Source organism: Ovis canadensis, chromosome 21, assembly GCF_042477335.2.
Source record: "Ovis canadensis isolate MfBH-ARS-UI-01 breed Bighorn chromosome 21, ARS-UI_OviCan_v2, whole genome shotgun sequence".
NCBI lineage: Eukaryota > Metazoa > Chordata > Mammalia > Artiodactyla > Bovidae > Ovis > Ovis canadensis.
Genome location: NC_091265.1, coordinates 17,037,433 through 17,051,996, shown reverse-complemented (window position 1 = coordinate 17,051,996; position 14,564 = coordinate 17,037,433). Strand labels below are relative to the sequence as shown.

General features: G+C 45.8%; 1 pseudogene; it reads left to right on the top strand.

The window, feature by feature from the left end:
- Positions 1 to 10,737: 10,737 nt before the first annotated feature.
- On the top strand, positions 10,738 to 12,441 carry LOC138427258 (etoposide-induced protein 2.4 homolog pseudogene; annotated as a pseudogene).
- The last annotated feature ends 2,123 nt before the right edge of the window (positions 12,442 to 14,564 follow it).

The following is a 14,564-nucleotide window of genomic DNA, read 5'->3' as shown; positions in this document are numbered from 1 at the left end:
CCAGATATTTTTGCCTCTGGCTGGGGCAAAGTCTCTTCAACACTGTCCAAGTGAAAGGATAAAGAAGAAAGGTGATTCTGTGGTTGGACTGGACCTTAAGGTCTTCTCAATTCAGCTCAATTGTTCAGTCATTGATTCCTGCATCAGTATTTAATGAGTGCCCACAGTATGCTAGGGACTGTGTGTGGTGCTAGGCTGATCTATGGAATTTACAGTCTAGCAGGGGAGAAAGACAGGAAATGAGGAATCATAAATAAATCAATACAAGACCCCAAATCAGTGTAGGAGGATGGGGGTGGCAGGCACCTTAGATAGGGTGGTAGCAGCAGTTAGGGCCAGGCGATTAAGGCCAGATGTCACCAAAGTAGGATTGGGAGTTCTGGCTGGAGAAGTGGAGAGACTATAAGTTTTGCTATTCCACCCTGGTGCTACAAGAAGTCTCAAAAAGGAAGCTGAGGGACTTACCTGCTGGTCCCTTTCCAGGCAGTCCAGTGGCTACTTCTCTGCAGTCCCAATGCAGGAACCCAGGTTCAATCCCTGGTCAGGGAACTAGATCCCCATACTGAAGTTAAAGCTCCCATGTGCCGAAACCAAGACCCAGCGCAACCATTTAATCTATTTATTAAAAGAATAAATATTTTTTAAATAAAGAAGCTGAACCTGGAGAGAGGTATGACCTAGCTTTCATCAGTCATAGAATTTTAGAGATTATCTAGCTGTTAGGGGCAAAAGTTTTCCTCCTACCCAAATTCATATTTTGAGCCCCTAGACACCAGAAAAAAGACTTTGTGAACAAATAGCAAGAAGCTGCCATTTGCAAGCCAAGAGAAGAGGTTTCTGGAGAAGCCAAGCCTGTCAATCACTTATCTTGGACTTCTACCCTGCAGAACTGCAAAAAGACTAATTTCTGTTGCTTAAGCCACCTAGTCTGTGGACTTTTGTTGTGGCAGCCCTCCCAAACTAATACACTAGCCCAAGGGTTATTCATATCAGGTGTTTATTAATAAACATAACTTTGGGTCCTGTGCTCCACTCCACGTAAAAATAAAAAATAAAAGTTTACATGGGGAATCGGATGTATGTGTGTGCTCAGTCCTGTCCAACTCTGTTGGACCCCATGGACTGTAGCCCACCAGGCTCCTCTGTCCGTGGCATTTCCCAGGTGAAAGTACTGGAGTGGGCTGCCATATCTTCCTCCAGGGGGTCTTCCTGACCCAGGGATCAAACCTGATCTTCTGCATTGGCAGGCAGATTGTTTACCACTGCGCCACCTGGGAAGGCAGGGAAGGCAGGCAGCTTCTAGAAAGCTGGAATTTAAGCAAGCACCCTCTCAAAAATAAACAAATAATTCAATAATTGTCAAAATTTTCATCTGCACTGAAACTTGAAAAGCGCTACAATTAAGATCAACCTGCTCGTTTGATCCCAGGAGGCAGGCAGGTTGGGGAGCAGGACATGCCAGCCAGGTCTCCCGATGCTGAGCTCACTGCCCCGTGCCCTGCCCCGGCCGGGCCTGGGAGGTGCGCTGCTGGGAGTCAAATCCCAGACTCAGCAGAGGCCGCCGAGTGAGCATTGCTCACCAGGTAGTTGGCAGGAGCGCCTGCAACCATCTGTCCCCTGGAGCTGAGACTGAGGGCGTGTGGGTGCGGTGGGTAATGAGATCAACAGAAAGCAGCGTGGGCTGCTTATCTCAGAGCCACACCCTGTGCTAACATTGCAGTCACATGGATGCTTAGTAATTCTGGAATGAGGTTCCACTGTAGCCTCTCAACATTTCTGGCTATAGCTAAAACCTACTCCTTTTTTCCTCTTGGCAAAGAAAAATAACTGACCACTATTATTGTAATAACCTGCCCTATAACAATGGAGAAGGCAATGGCAACCCATTCCAGTACTCTTGCCTGGCAAATCCCAGGGACGGAGGAGCCTGGTGGGCTGCAGTCGATGGGGTTGCACAGAGTTGGGCACGAGTGAAGCGACTTAGCAGCAGCAGCTGCAGCAGCAGCCCTATAACAAAAGCCGCTGACTGATAAATTTCCATTTTTTCCCCTGAATAAATACCCATCTTTAACCTTTCAGCAGAGCTCAGTTTTTACAAGAATCTTTTATCAATTTGTTGGTTTTTGTAGTCTTTCAAATGCTTCCCATATTTGGGGACCCCAAACTAGCCAAAATAAAAATGTAATCCATGACAACTGAATAATTATGTCAATAAGGAAGAAACAATTCTCCTTTTTATTGCTCCGTTCTTCTAGGCCATGTTTGTGGTTTAAAAAAAAATCTATAAGAACATAAAAGAACCCATGCATTTACTCACAGAAGAGTCATCGTGCAAAATGTTAATTTGTGAGACATAAATGCTTCAGTCTTAACACATAATTACCAGCTTGCACTGACCTGGTCTCTCACGGCTTTATGCAGTTCTTTAGATGCCATGTTCGTTTCCTATTTTCTGACCGCCTTGTCTTTTACCTCAATCTTGTTTTGATCACTTTTCATTATAAAGCACTTTTTCTTTCTTTTAGATAATGAGAAAGTTGTTGTCATGGGAAACCAGAGTTCTGCTATTTACTTAGCTGGAGCAGGGGCTCCCAGGCAAGAAGGGAGGGATCTTTGGGGAAGGGAGTAGATCCCAGGCACCAGCCAAGGTGCTTTCACATATCCAGTCACTCGACCCTCTCCCCAGCCCCAGCCCCTGTCATACAAAAGGAAACTCAGCAAGACTAAGAGACTCTTCAATGCACAGGAAATGGTGTTGCTGGGATTCCAACTGTGTGACTTTCAAAGTCCCAGGTGGCACGAGTGGTAAAGAACCTGCCTATCAGTGCAGGATGTGGGTTCTATCCCTGGGTTGGGAAGATCCCCTGGAGGAGGGCATGGCAACCCACTCCAATATTCTTGCCTGGAGAATCCCGTGGACAGAGGAGCCTGGTGGGCTACAGTCCATGTGGTCACAAAGAGTCGGACTGAACGACTAACACTTCCACTTTTCATCCACATGAGGACAGCTATCAGGAGAGAAAACAAATGGAAGCAGAAAATCACTCATCAAACCAATTTTGCTGCATTATTGTTTAGGTGACTAATCTGGGGGTTGGGTCAAAACTGGAAGAGAAGGATCTGAATGCCAGACCCTGTGAACTTTGGTGTTTGCTTTCCAGAGACTCGGAGTTTCTGCAGCTGGTGAGACTTGTGGGCAGTTACTGCTGGTCGGTTGCGGGTGTGATGCAACGGGGCGGGGGAGGGGCTCCTAAGGAGCTGGTTACTGCCGAGTTTCATCCCCCACAGGCTTGTGAAAGCACGTCCTCAGCCGCCCAAGGGACGACTGGCGCTGTTGTGCGGTGTCCAGTAGGGGTCAGCAAAGAGGACCAGCAGGATAGTAGGCAAGCTGTGTGTGTGTGTGTGTGTGTGTGTGTGTGTGTGTGTGTGTGTGTGTGTGTGTGTACTTCAGGTATTTAGAAAAGCGCCTGGTATTAGTTGTAAGTAACTGAGAGTTTCTTAATACATAAAATTCTCACTGAGCCTTTGGGCAGCTGTTATTAGCCCTCTTTGAATAGCGGCAAAGTAATGCTCAAAATTCTTCAAGCTAGACTTCAACAGTACATGAACCATAAACTTCCAGATGTTCAAGCTGGGTTTAGAAAAGGTAGAGGAACCAGAGATCAAATTGCCAATATCTGTCAGATGATAGAAAAAGCAACAGAGTTCCAAAAAAGCATCTATTTATGCTTTATTGACTTTGCCAAAGCCTTTGTGTGGATCACAGCAAACTGTGGAAAATTCTTCAAGAGACTGGAATACCAGACCACCTCACCTGCCTCCTGAGAAATCTGTCTGCAGGTCAAGAAGCAACAGTTACAACTGGACATGGGACAAGACTGGTTCCAAATAGTTATGGCTGTATATTGTCACCCTGCTTATTTAACTTATATGCAGAGTACATGCTGGGTTGGATGAAGCACAAGCTGGAATCAAGATTGCTGGGAGCAATACCAATAACCTCAGATATGCAGATGACACCACCCTTATGGCAGAAAGTGAAGAGAAACTAAAGAGCCTCTTAATGAAGGTGAAAGAGGAGAGTGAAAACGCTGACTTAAAACTCAACATTCAAAAAGCTAAGATCATGGCATCCGGTCCCATCACTTCACGGCATCTGGTCCCATCACTTCAGGGCAGATAGATGGGGAAACAGAAACAGTGACAGACTTTGTTCTCTTGGCTCCAAAATCACTGCCAATAGTGACTGCAGCCATGAAATCAAAAGACGCTTGCTCCTTAGAAGAAAAGCTGTGACAAACCTAGAAGCATATTAAAAAGCAGAGATATTACTTTGCCAACAAAGGTCCGTCTAGTAAAAGCTATGGTTTTTCCAGTAGTCATGTATGGATGTGAGAGTTGAACCATAAAGAAGACTGAGCACCGAAGAATTGATGCTTTGGAATTGTGGTGTTGGAAAAGACCCTTGAGAGTCCCTTGGACTGCAAGGAGATCAAACCAATCAACCCTAACGGAAATCACTCCTGAATATTCATTGGAAGGACTCATGCTGAAGCTGAAACTCCAATACTTTGGCCACCTGATACAAAGAACCAACTCATTAGAAAAGACTCTGATGCTGGCAAAGACTGAGGGCAGGAGGAGAAGGGGATGACGGAAGATGAGATTGTTGGATGGCATCGCTGACTCAATGGACATGAGTTTGAGTAAACTCTGGGAGTTGGCGAGGGACAGGGAAGCCTGGTGTGCTTCAGTCCATGGGATTGCAAGGGGTCAGACACGGCTGAGCGACTGAACTGAACTGAATGTACATAATGTCAACACTGTACACAGAGTGAACCTGCTGACTCAGAAAGTGAAGAATCTGTCCACAATGCAGAAGACCAAGGTTCAAAAACTGGGTCAAGAAGATCCCCTAGAGAAGGGAATGGCTACCCACTCCAGTAATCTTGAAGAATTCCATGGACAGTGGAGCCTGGTGGGCTACAGTCCATGGGGTCCCAAAAAAGTCAGACTTGACTGAGCGACTGAACAACAACGTAGCTGAAGAAACAGAGATTTAGAAAACTATGTAACTTGCCCAAGGTCACTGAGGTATAGACTGAGGAGTGCAGATTTGATGTCTCCAAGGCCCTCTTTTCACCTACATTTATAATCAACAAGAAAGCTCACAGCCCAGGAAAATCAGCTCCACCAGGTCAGGGAGTTGAGTGGTGAAGAAGACGGAGAAACGGAAAGCAACGAGCGTAACACAGGGATGAAACCAGGGATTTCAACCACTATAAGCCCAAATTAAAGCCTAGTTAACAGAAGGCAAGTTCGATGGCTTAGATGAAACCGATGCAAATGTGTTGACTGGAGAGTATGCTGTGCAGATGACCAGTACCTTGGTCCAGAAGGAAAGCCCTTAAAGCCTCCAGCTTCCTAACGCCTTCATCCAGATGGGATGTGGTCCCCAGGGATTCTGTCTCTGGGCCCAGCACCCTCACCCCTTTAATATAAAGGTCCTTTAATAAGGAACTGTAAGGATCAGAATATGACACCCTAAAATGTGCCATTTTGGCATAGAGATTATTTCTGAGTTAAACAAGTTAAGAAGTGGCAAATTCAGAAGCAGCTCTTTGCCCTCACCCTACCTGCCTGAAAGCTGACTAAAAAGTTTTCTTTGCGAACATTTTCTCCTTCCTCTCTTCCACCCCAGGAGAACAGCCAGGAGGAGACAGAGAGCCTCAAGATGGGTCTGCACAAACAAGTCTTGCTAAAATAGCACCCATCTTCCATTAGTTTTCCCCAGCTTCCCTTGTGGCTCAGCTGGTGAGGAATCTGCCTGCAATGCAGGAGACCTGGGTTCGACTCCTGGGTTGGGAAGATTCCCTGGGGAAGGGAAAGGCTACCCACTCCAGTATTCTGGCCTGGAGAATTCCATGGACTGTATAGTCCATGGGGTCGCAAACAGTCAGACACGACTGAGTGACTTTAACTTTCAAATATTTATCTTTCCACAATTTATTGCCCTTGTCTTGTCATTTTTCTATAAATATATTGCCCTTTGATACAATAGTATGCAAGCCCCCAGGTTTAACTGCCTTGTTGAGTCTTCATTTTTCTGTGAAAGTCTCTGTGCATGTAAAAAATAAAATATTACCATCAAATAAAATTTGTGTGTGGCGTTTCTCCTCTTTATCTTTCTTTTAATGTTCTTTATTGTGGTGGAAGTCACATAATATAAAGCTACTATTCTAACCGTATCTGACGGTACAGTTGAGCGGCACTAAGTACATTCTCATTGTCGTGCAACTCTTGCCTTCATTCATCTGCTGAATTTTTCATTTTTCTAAACAGAAACTCTGTCCCCACTAAACACCAAGTCCCCCTTCCCCCACTGCTATTCCCAACCCCCGAAACCCTGGCATCTACCAATGTCCTTTCTGACTCTGTGAATTTGACTACAAGTGGAATCTAACAGTATTTGTCTGCACCTAGTGTTGGACGTGACTGAAACAGTCGACGTAGCAGCAGCAGCAGTGTTTACTGAAATGCATTTTTCAGTTCAGTCACTCAGTTGTGTCCAACTCTTGGCAACTCCATGGACTGCAGCATGCCAGGCCTCCCTGTCCATCACCAAATCTCAGAGCTTGCTCAAACTCATGTCCATTGAGTCAGTGATGCCATCCAACCATCTTATCCTCTGTCAAACCCTTCTCCTCCTGCCTTCAATCTTTCCCAACATCAGGGGCTTTTCCAGTGAATCAGTTCTTTGCATCAGGTGGCCAAAGTATTGGAGTTTCAGCTTGAGCAGCAGTCCTTCCAATGAACACTCAGGACTGATTTCCTTTAGGATTGATTGGTTGGATCTCCTTGCAGTTCAAGGGACTCTCAAGAGTCTTCTCCAACACCACAGTTCAAAGGCATCAATTCTTCCGCACTAAGCTTTCTTTATGGTCCAACTCTCACATCCATACATGACTACCAGAAAAACCATAGCTTTGACTAGACAGACCTTTGTTGGTAAAGTAACATCTCTGCTTTTTAATATGCTCTCTAGGTTGGTCATAGCACTTCTTTCAAGGAGCAAGTGTCTTTTAATTTCAAGGCTGCAGTCACCATCTACAGTGATTCTGGAGCCCCCAAAATAAAGTCTCTCACTGTTTCCATTGATTCCCCATCTATTTGCTATGAAGTGATGCGACCAGATACCATAATCTTAGTTTTCTGAATATTAAGTTTTAAGCAAACGTTTTCACTCTCCTCTTTCACTTTCATCAAGAGGCTCTTTAGTTCTTCTTCGCTTTCTGCCACAAGGGTGGTGTCATCTGCATATCTGAGGTCACTGATATTTCTCCCAGCAATCCTGACTCCAACTTGTGCTTCATCCAGCCTGGCATTTTGCATGATGTACTCTGCATATAAGTTAAATAAGCAGGGTGACAGTACGCAACCTCGATGTACTCCTTTCCTGATTTGGAACCAGTTTGATTTTCCATGTCCAGTTCTAAGTGTTGCTTCTTGACCTGCATACAGATTTCTCAAGAGGAAGGTCAGGTGGTCTGGTATTCCAATCTCTTGAAGAATTTTCCACAGTTTATTGTGATCCACACAGTCAAAGGCTTTGGCATAGCCAATAAAGCAGAAGTAGATGTTTTTCTGTGATCCAGTGGATGTTGGCAATTTGATCTCTGGTTCCTTCGTCTTTCCTAAATTCAGCTTTAACATCTGGAAGTTCACGGTTCATGTACTGTTGAAGCCTGACTTGGAGGATTTTAAGCATTAATTTGCTGGCTTGTGAAATGAGTGCAATTGTGTGGTAGTTTGAACATTCTTTGGCATTGCCTTTCTTTGGGATTGGAGTGAAAACTGACCTCTTCCAGTCCTGTGGCCATGCTGAGTTTTCTAAATTTGCTGGCATGTTGAGTGCAGCACTTTCACAGCATCATCTTTTAGGATTTGAAATAGCTCAACTGGAATTCCATGACCTCCACTAGCTTTGTTCTTAGTGATGCTTCCTGAGGCCCACTTGACTTCACATTCCAGGATGTCTGGCTGTAGGTGAGTGATCTCACCATCGTGATTATCTGGGTCCTGAATATCTTTTTTGCACAGTCCTGTGTATTCTTGCCACCTCTTCTTTATATCTTCTGCTTCTGTTAGGTCCATACCATTTCTGTCCTTTATTGAGCCCATCTTTTCATGAAATGTTCCCTTGGTGTCTCTAATTTTCTTGAAGAGATCTCTAGTCTTTCCCATTTTATTGCTTTCCTCTGTTTCTTTGCATTGATCACTGAGGAAGGCTTTCTCATCTCTCCTTGCTATTCTTTGGAACTCTGCGTTGAAATGGGTATATCTTTCCTTTTTCTCCTTTGCCTTTAGCTTCTCTTCTTTTCTCAGCTATTTGTAAGGCCTCCCCAGACAGCCATTTTGCTTTTTTGCATTTCTTTTTCTTGGGGATGGTCTTGGTCACTGCCTCCTGTAGAATGTCACGAACCTCCATACACGGTTCTTCAGACACTCTGTCTATCAGATCTAAACCCTAAATCTATTTCTCACTTCCACCTTATAATTGTAAGGGATTTGATTTAGGTCATACTTGAATGATCTAGTGGTTTTCCTTACTTTCTTCAATTTCAGTCTGAATTTGGCAATAAGTTCATGATCTGAGCCACAGTCAGTTCCCAGTCTTGTTTTGGCTTACTGCATAGAGCTTCTCCATCTTTGGGTGCAAAGAATATAATCAATCTGATTTTTGTATTGACCATCTGGTGATGTCCATGTGTAGAGTCTTCTCCTGTGTTCTTGGAAGAGGGTGTTTGCTATGACCAGTGCATTCTCTTGGCAGAACTCTGTTAGCCTTTGACCTGCTTCATTTTGTACTCCAAGGCCAAATTTGCTTGTTACTCCAGGTATCTGTTGACTTCCTACTTTTGCATTCCATTCCCCTATAATAAAAGGACATCTTTTTTGGGGGTTAGTTCTAAAAGGTCTTGTAGGTCTTCATAGAACCGTTCAACTTCAGCTTCTTCAGCATTACTGGTCGGGGCATAGACTTGGATTACTGTGATACTGAATGGTTTGCCTTGGAAGCAAACAGAGATTATTCTCTTGTTTTTGAGATTGCATCCCAGTACTGTGTTTCAGACCTTTGTTTACTATGATGGCTACTCCATTTCTTCTAAGAGATTCTTCCCATAGTAGTAGATATAATGGTCATCTGAGTTAAATTCACCCATTCCAGTTCATTTTAGTTCGCTGATTCCTAAAATGTCTATGTTCACTCTTGCCATCTCCTGTTTGACCATTTCTAATTTGCCTTGATTCAGGGACCTAACATTCCAGGTTCCTATGCAATATTGCTCTTTACAGCATCTGACCTTGCTTCCATCACCAGTCACATCCACAGCTGGATGTTGTTTTTGCTTTGGCTCCATCTCTTCATTCTTATTGGAGTTATTTCTCTATTGATCTCCAGTAGCATATTGGGCACCTACCGACCTGGGGAGTTCCTCTTTCAGTATCCTATCATTTTGCCTTTTCATACTGTTCATGGGGTTCTCAAGGCAGGAATATGAAGTGTTTGCTATTCCCTTCTCCAGTGAACCATGTTTTGTCAGAACTCGCTTTGTCAGAAATGCATTTTTAAGGTGAATTTAATATATGTCCTATAAATAGATTGTACCATCTTTTTTTCCCCCTGTGCTATACGTAAGTTCTCATTGGTTACTTATTTTATGCATGTGCTAAGTCACTTCAGTCAGGTCTGGCCCTTTTTGACCCTACGGACTAATACCTGTCAGGCTCTTCTGGCCATGGGATTCTCCAGGCAAGAATACTGGAGTGAGTTGCTGCGTCCTCCTCCAGGGGATCTTCCTGACCCAGGGCTCAAACCCGCATCTCTTAAATCTCCTGCATTGACAAGTAAGTTCTTTACCACTAGTGCCATCTGGGAAGCCCATTTGATACATAGTATATATATCAATCCTGCTGCTGCCGCCGCTAAGTTGCTTCAGTCGTGTCCGACTCTGTGCAACCCCATAGACAGCAGCCCACCAGGCTCCCCCGTCCCTGGAATTCTCCAGGCAAGAACACTGGAGTGGGTTGCCATTTCCTTCTCCAGTGCATGAAAATGAAAAATGAAAGTGAAGTCGCTCAGTCATGTCCAACTCTTCACGACCCCATGGACTGCAGCCTACCAGGCTTCTCCATCCGTGGGATTTTCCAGGCAAGAGTACTGGAGTGGGGTGCCATTGCCTTCTCTGGTAAGTAAGTAAACAAGTAATGATAGGACTTCCCTGGTGGCTCAGATGGTAAAGCATCTGCCTACAATGTGGGAGACCCGCATTCGATCCCTGGGTTGGGAAGATCCTCTGAGAAGGAAATGGCCACCCACTCCAATACTCTTGCCTGGAAAATCCCATGGACAGAGGAGCCTGGTAGCCTACAGTCCATGGGGTCACAAAGAGTCGGACACGACTGAGCAACTAAACTAAACTTTAAACAAGTAATGAAATAAACAAACAAATAATATCAAAATATTTTCTGGGCTTCCGTGGTACTTTGGGGTGAAGAGTCCCCCTGCCAATACAGGAGACACAGGCTCAATCCCTGATCCAGGAAGACCCCACATGCCTCGGAGCAATGAAGCCCGATCGGCCAGACTACTGTGCCTGTGCTCCAGAGCCCGGGAGCCGCAACTGCTGAAGCCCTTGTGCCCTGGGAACTGCAAGTTGCAACTAATGAGCCTGCATGCTGCAGCTACAGCAGCCTGCGCACCTGCAGCCCGCGTTCCACAGCAAGAGAAGCCACCGCACTGAGAAGCCCACACACTGCAGCTGCAGAGAAGCTCGTGCGGCTGTGAGGAACGGGCACAGCCTAAAATAAGTCAATAAAATTATTTTTAGTATTTTCTAAGATGTTTTAATACCAGCAGATAGTAAGTGCCCAATAAAAAAATGAGGAAATTAATAATGAGGATAAATGAGGAAATTAAAAGATGTTACAAGAAAGGCAAGTCATGAAAGCAAAGAAAATCAAGTGAGCCCCTTTCACAGTTTTATTGAATCAGCTTTGTGATGGTTACTTTTGGCTGTGTGTGGAAGACTTGCTGTCTCTGGCTTCCAATTGTTTAGAAGAAGATACTCCAAAAAGAAAATAGCAGGATGGTTGGGGGTGGAGGCTGCGCCCTGCACAGACAGAGGAACAGGAGACCACACTTTCTCATCCTCAGTCAGGAGACCTCCCCGCGACACTGTGCAGAAAGGCTCCCTGGAGGTCAGACAGGAAGGGGGCACAGAGCCCAGCAGACGGGCAGAGGCATGGAGGCCTCAGAGAGGCACTCGGCTGGAGCCCTGCGGCAACGCTGTGCGGTCCTTCCCGGTGGAAGGTCTGGGGACACTGCTCTCTCCCTCATGTCGTTGAAAGTTTCGGCGGTAAAGAGATGGCGGACAGGGTCAAACCTTTCCGCAGGACCTTGCCAGGGGAATCAAAGATGCATCTGGGGAATCTGTACCCTCTCAAAGCTGGATGCTCAAATTCAGCAAAAGAGAAAAGTGGCTTCGGAGAAGGGCAAGAGGTGTCCTGGCTCAGAGAAGAGCCCAGAGCTAGGCAGGAAGCAGGAGGGTGAGCCGCGTGCTGTTGGCAGAGATTTTGAGTACTGTGCTTGGAAGGGTGGAGTCGTCTGGTTCCGGCTCCTCTTGTTTTATCCAGTGTTTATTCCTGTCCTCAATAACGGCCCGGATTGGTGATCTGGGTGATCCAGATTGGTGATCCGTCACTACCCAGGGATGTCTGCTGGTGGCTGGGGTTTTTCCTCACGTCAGTTTTCAGGGCTGTCTGGATGCTCCCCCTCTCTGTGCTCAGCAAAGTCCTCGGTGCGATTTGCTTTCAGGACATAGCTGACCTGGCACTTGAGCTATCAGCGAGGAGGCCTCCCCCATTCCCTGGCCTTGCTGACACGCTCTTCAGCCTCTTGCGTGAGGCCCTCTTCCTCCTGCAGGAATTGAAATGCGCCTGGGGCTGTCAGACATAGAAAGGAACTGGCCTTGCCACTTTGGATTGGTTTGTCCGACTTTCCTCACAAGGCGGTCCTCCCGCGTTGACAGTGACCCTCTTCTCTGGCCTCTTTCCTCTAGTCATCATCAGTGACAGTGAAGAAAAGACCCCGGCAAAGCATAGCTTTTCCAGGTGCGCCTCTTCTCCTTGGTGGTTTTCTTAAGCAACAGCTTCTTCCACAAGCTGGTCTACTTACGAGTGGCCCTAAGGAGCTCCACTTCTGTGGAAAAACTCCCCTCTCCACACTGTACTAGGACTGAAGGCTGCTGGGGCCGCGGAGGGGGTCGCCTGCCACCCACCACCCGGCTGGGCTGGAGGGCCACCGGCTCCCCTCCACCCCCTCCCAGGGGAGGCACAGCCTGCCTGCCAAGAGCCCTGCCCGCAGTCCCTTCTATCTGAGGAATCCGGATTTTTGTCTCTGATGCATGTAAGGCAGAATCTTCCTGACACCAGCATGGATTTTAAACACCAGGGAGTCTGAAAGGACCGCCGGTTTTTCTGCAGCTCTTTTCTAGCGTTTGCCAGCCCCATGCCTGGACTGACTTGAATACCCTTTCTCCCTGCACCATTTCCCCTCCCACTTCCTCTGCCTGCCTCCCACCACCTTCCTGCCGCCCTTGGATGAATGGACTTTGGTAATTCTAGCTGTTGTATTTTGTGGACCTGTTATTGTTATTTTTCTGTGAAGCACATATGTTGGATGCGGGAGGGATGGAGGCTCCGCTGCTCCTGGTCACTCCCTTTACAGGCATCTACATTTAAAGTTCCCCCAAAGATAGGGAGGTACCATTTTCCGACAAGTGCCACTGCAACACAGAATGCTCAGAGAAGCTGAACTTTTAAACTCTGGCGGTCTGAACTTGACTGTTGGCCACTGCTGGGTCTGTCTGGTGTTTCAAAGGAATATTGGGTGCTGCAAATAGGAACTAAAGGCATAAACTTATTAAACCCGTTAAACCTTTAAAAAAGGCGGGGAGAGGGGGCATCACCTCATGTAAGTGATGCTAACTACCCACAAGCCTCTTCGCTATACCCCATGTTGGCTAAGAGATGCATGTGCACACATGGGAGGAGCCTGAGACATACCAAATATGGACTCAGAACCAGGCAAATCAAAATGACTGGCCAAGGGAACCTGGAGAAAATGCCCCAGTTAAGTGATTTAAAGTACCACAAGGGCACAACTGTCTCTGAGTCAGCCTGTATGTCTACCCACATGTACTATACTATTTTTCCTCCTCATAAATACTGTACTTGTTTCACTAGGTTTTGTCTTTGTAGGAATTCTTTTTCTGCAAAGATGAAGCACCAGGCCTTGTCACTGACCACTGATCTAGGGGCTAGGATTTGGAGGTTGCACTGCCATGACCCGCCCTCAGTCTCTGGCTGGGAATCAAAATTCTGCTTCAAGTCACTGCAGACCAAGGCTGCCAGAGATCAAAAAGACAGTGATCACAAAGAAGTGGTACACTTGATTAGGATTATTTAAAAGTAATACAAATGCTGGCGTATGTGTGTGTCTCTCCAAATATTTTTGGAGCTAATTGGTAAGGGATAGTTTTAATAGAGTGCATAGATTGAATAACCCTACAATATTTTAAGGCTAAATAAATGTCTGCAATATTAGCTGAACACAACTGAATACATAAATGAAACCCAACTTTGAAAGAGAGTTTTCAAGCAGAGTAAGCTTTGCCTTAGAACATGGTTCAGACTGGTTTTCTGTATCTCTTGGGTTGGTACATTATTTTGGTGCAGCCGAAGAGTTTACCCTGAGCTGAGAAGTAGCTTGATTCTCTGAAACAGGCCTCCTCCTGTTTTAGTGTTTTATTCCTTTTCTTTCTTCTCTGTTTCTCCTCTGTTCCTTTTCCCTTTTATTCTTTTAAATCTATAACATTGCCCCAAATGGTTTTCTCTGTTTATGTACACAGTTCAGTTCAGTTCAGTCACTCAGTCATGTCAGACTCTCTGCAACCCCATGAATCTCAGCACGCCAGGCCTCCCTGTCCATCACCAACTTCCGGAGTTCACTCAGACTCAAGTCCATCAAGTCCGTGATGCCATCCAGGCATCTCATCCTCTGTCGTCTCTTTCTCCTCCTGCCCCCAGTCCCTCCCAGCATCAGAGTTTTTTCCAATGAGTCAACATTTCGCATCAGGTGGCCAAAGTACTGGAGTTTCAGCTTTAGCATCATTCTTTCCAAAGAACACCCAGGACTGATCTTTAGAATGGACTGGTTGATCTCCTTGCAGTCCAAGGGACTCTCAAGGGTCTTCAACACCACAGTTCAAAAGCATCAATTCTTCGGCACTCAGCCTTCTTCACAATCCAACTCTCACATCCATACATGACCACAGGAAAAACCATAGCCTTGACTAGACGGATCTTAGTAGGCAAAGTAATGTCTCTGCTTTTGAATATGCTATCTAGGTTGGCCATAATCTGTACTAATGACAGAGCATTCATTTACTTACAACTAAACTTTCCCCAAAAGAAATGCTTTGGGCTGTGATCTGGCTCTC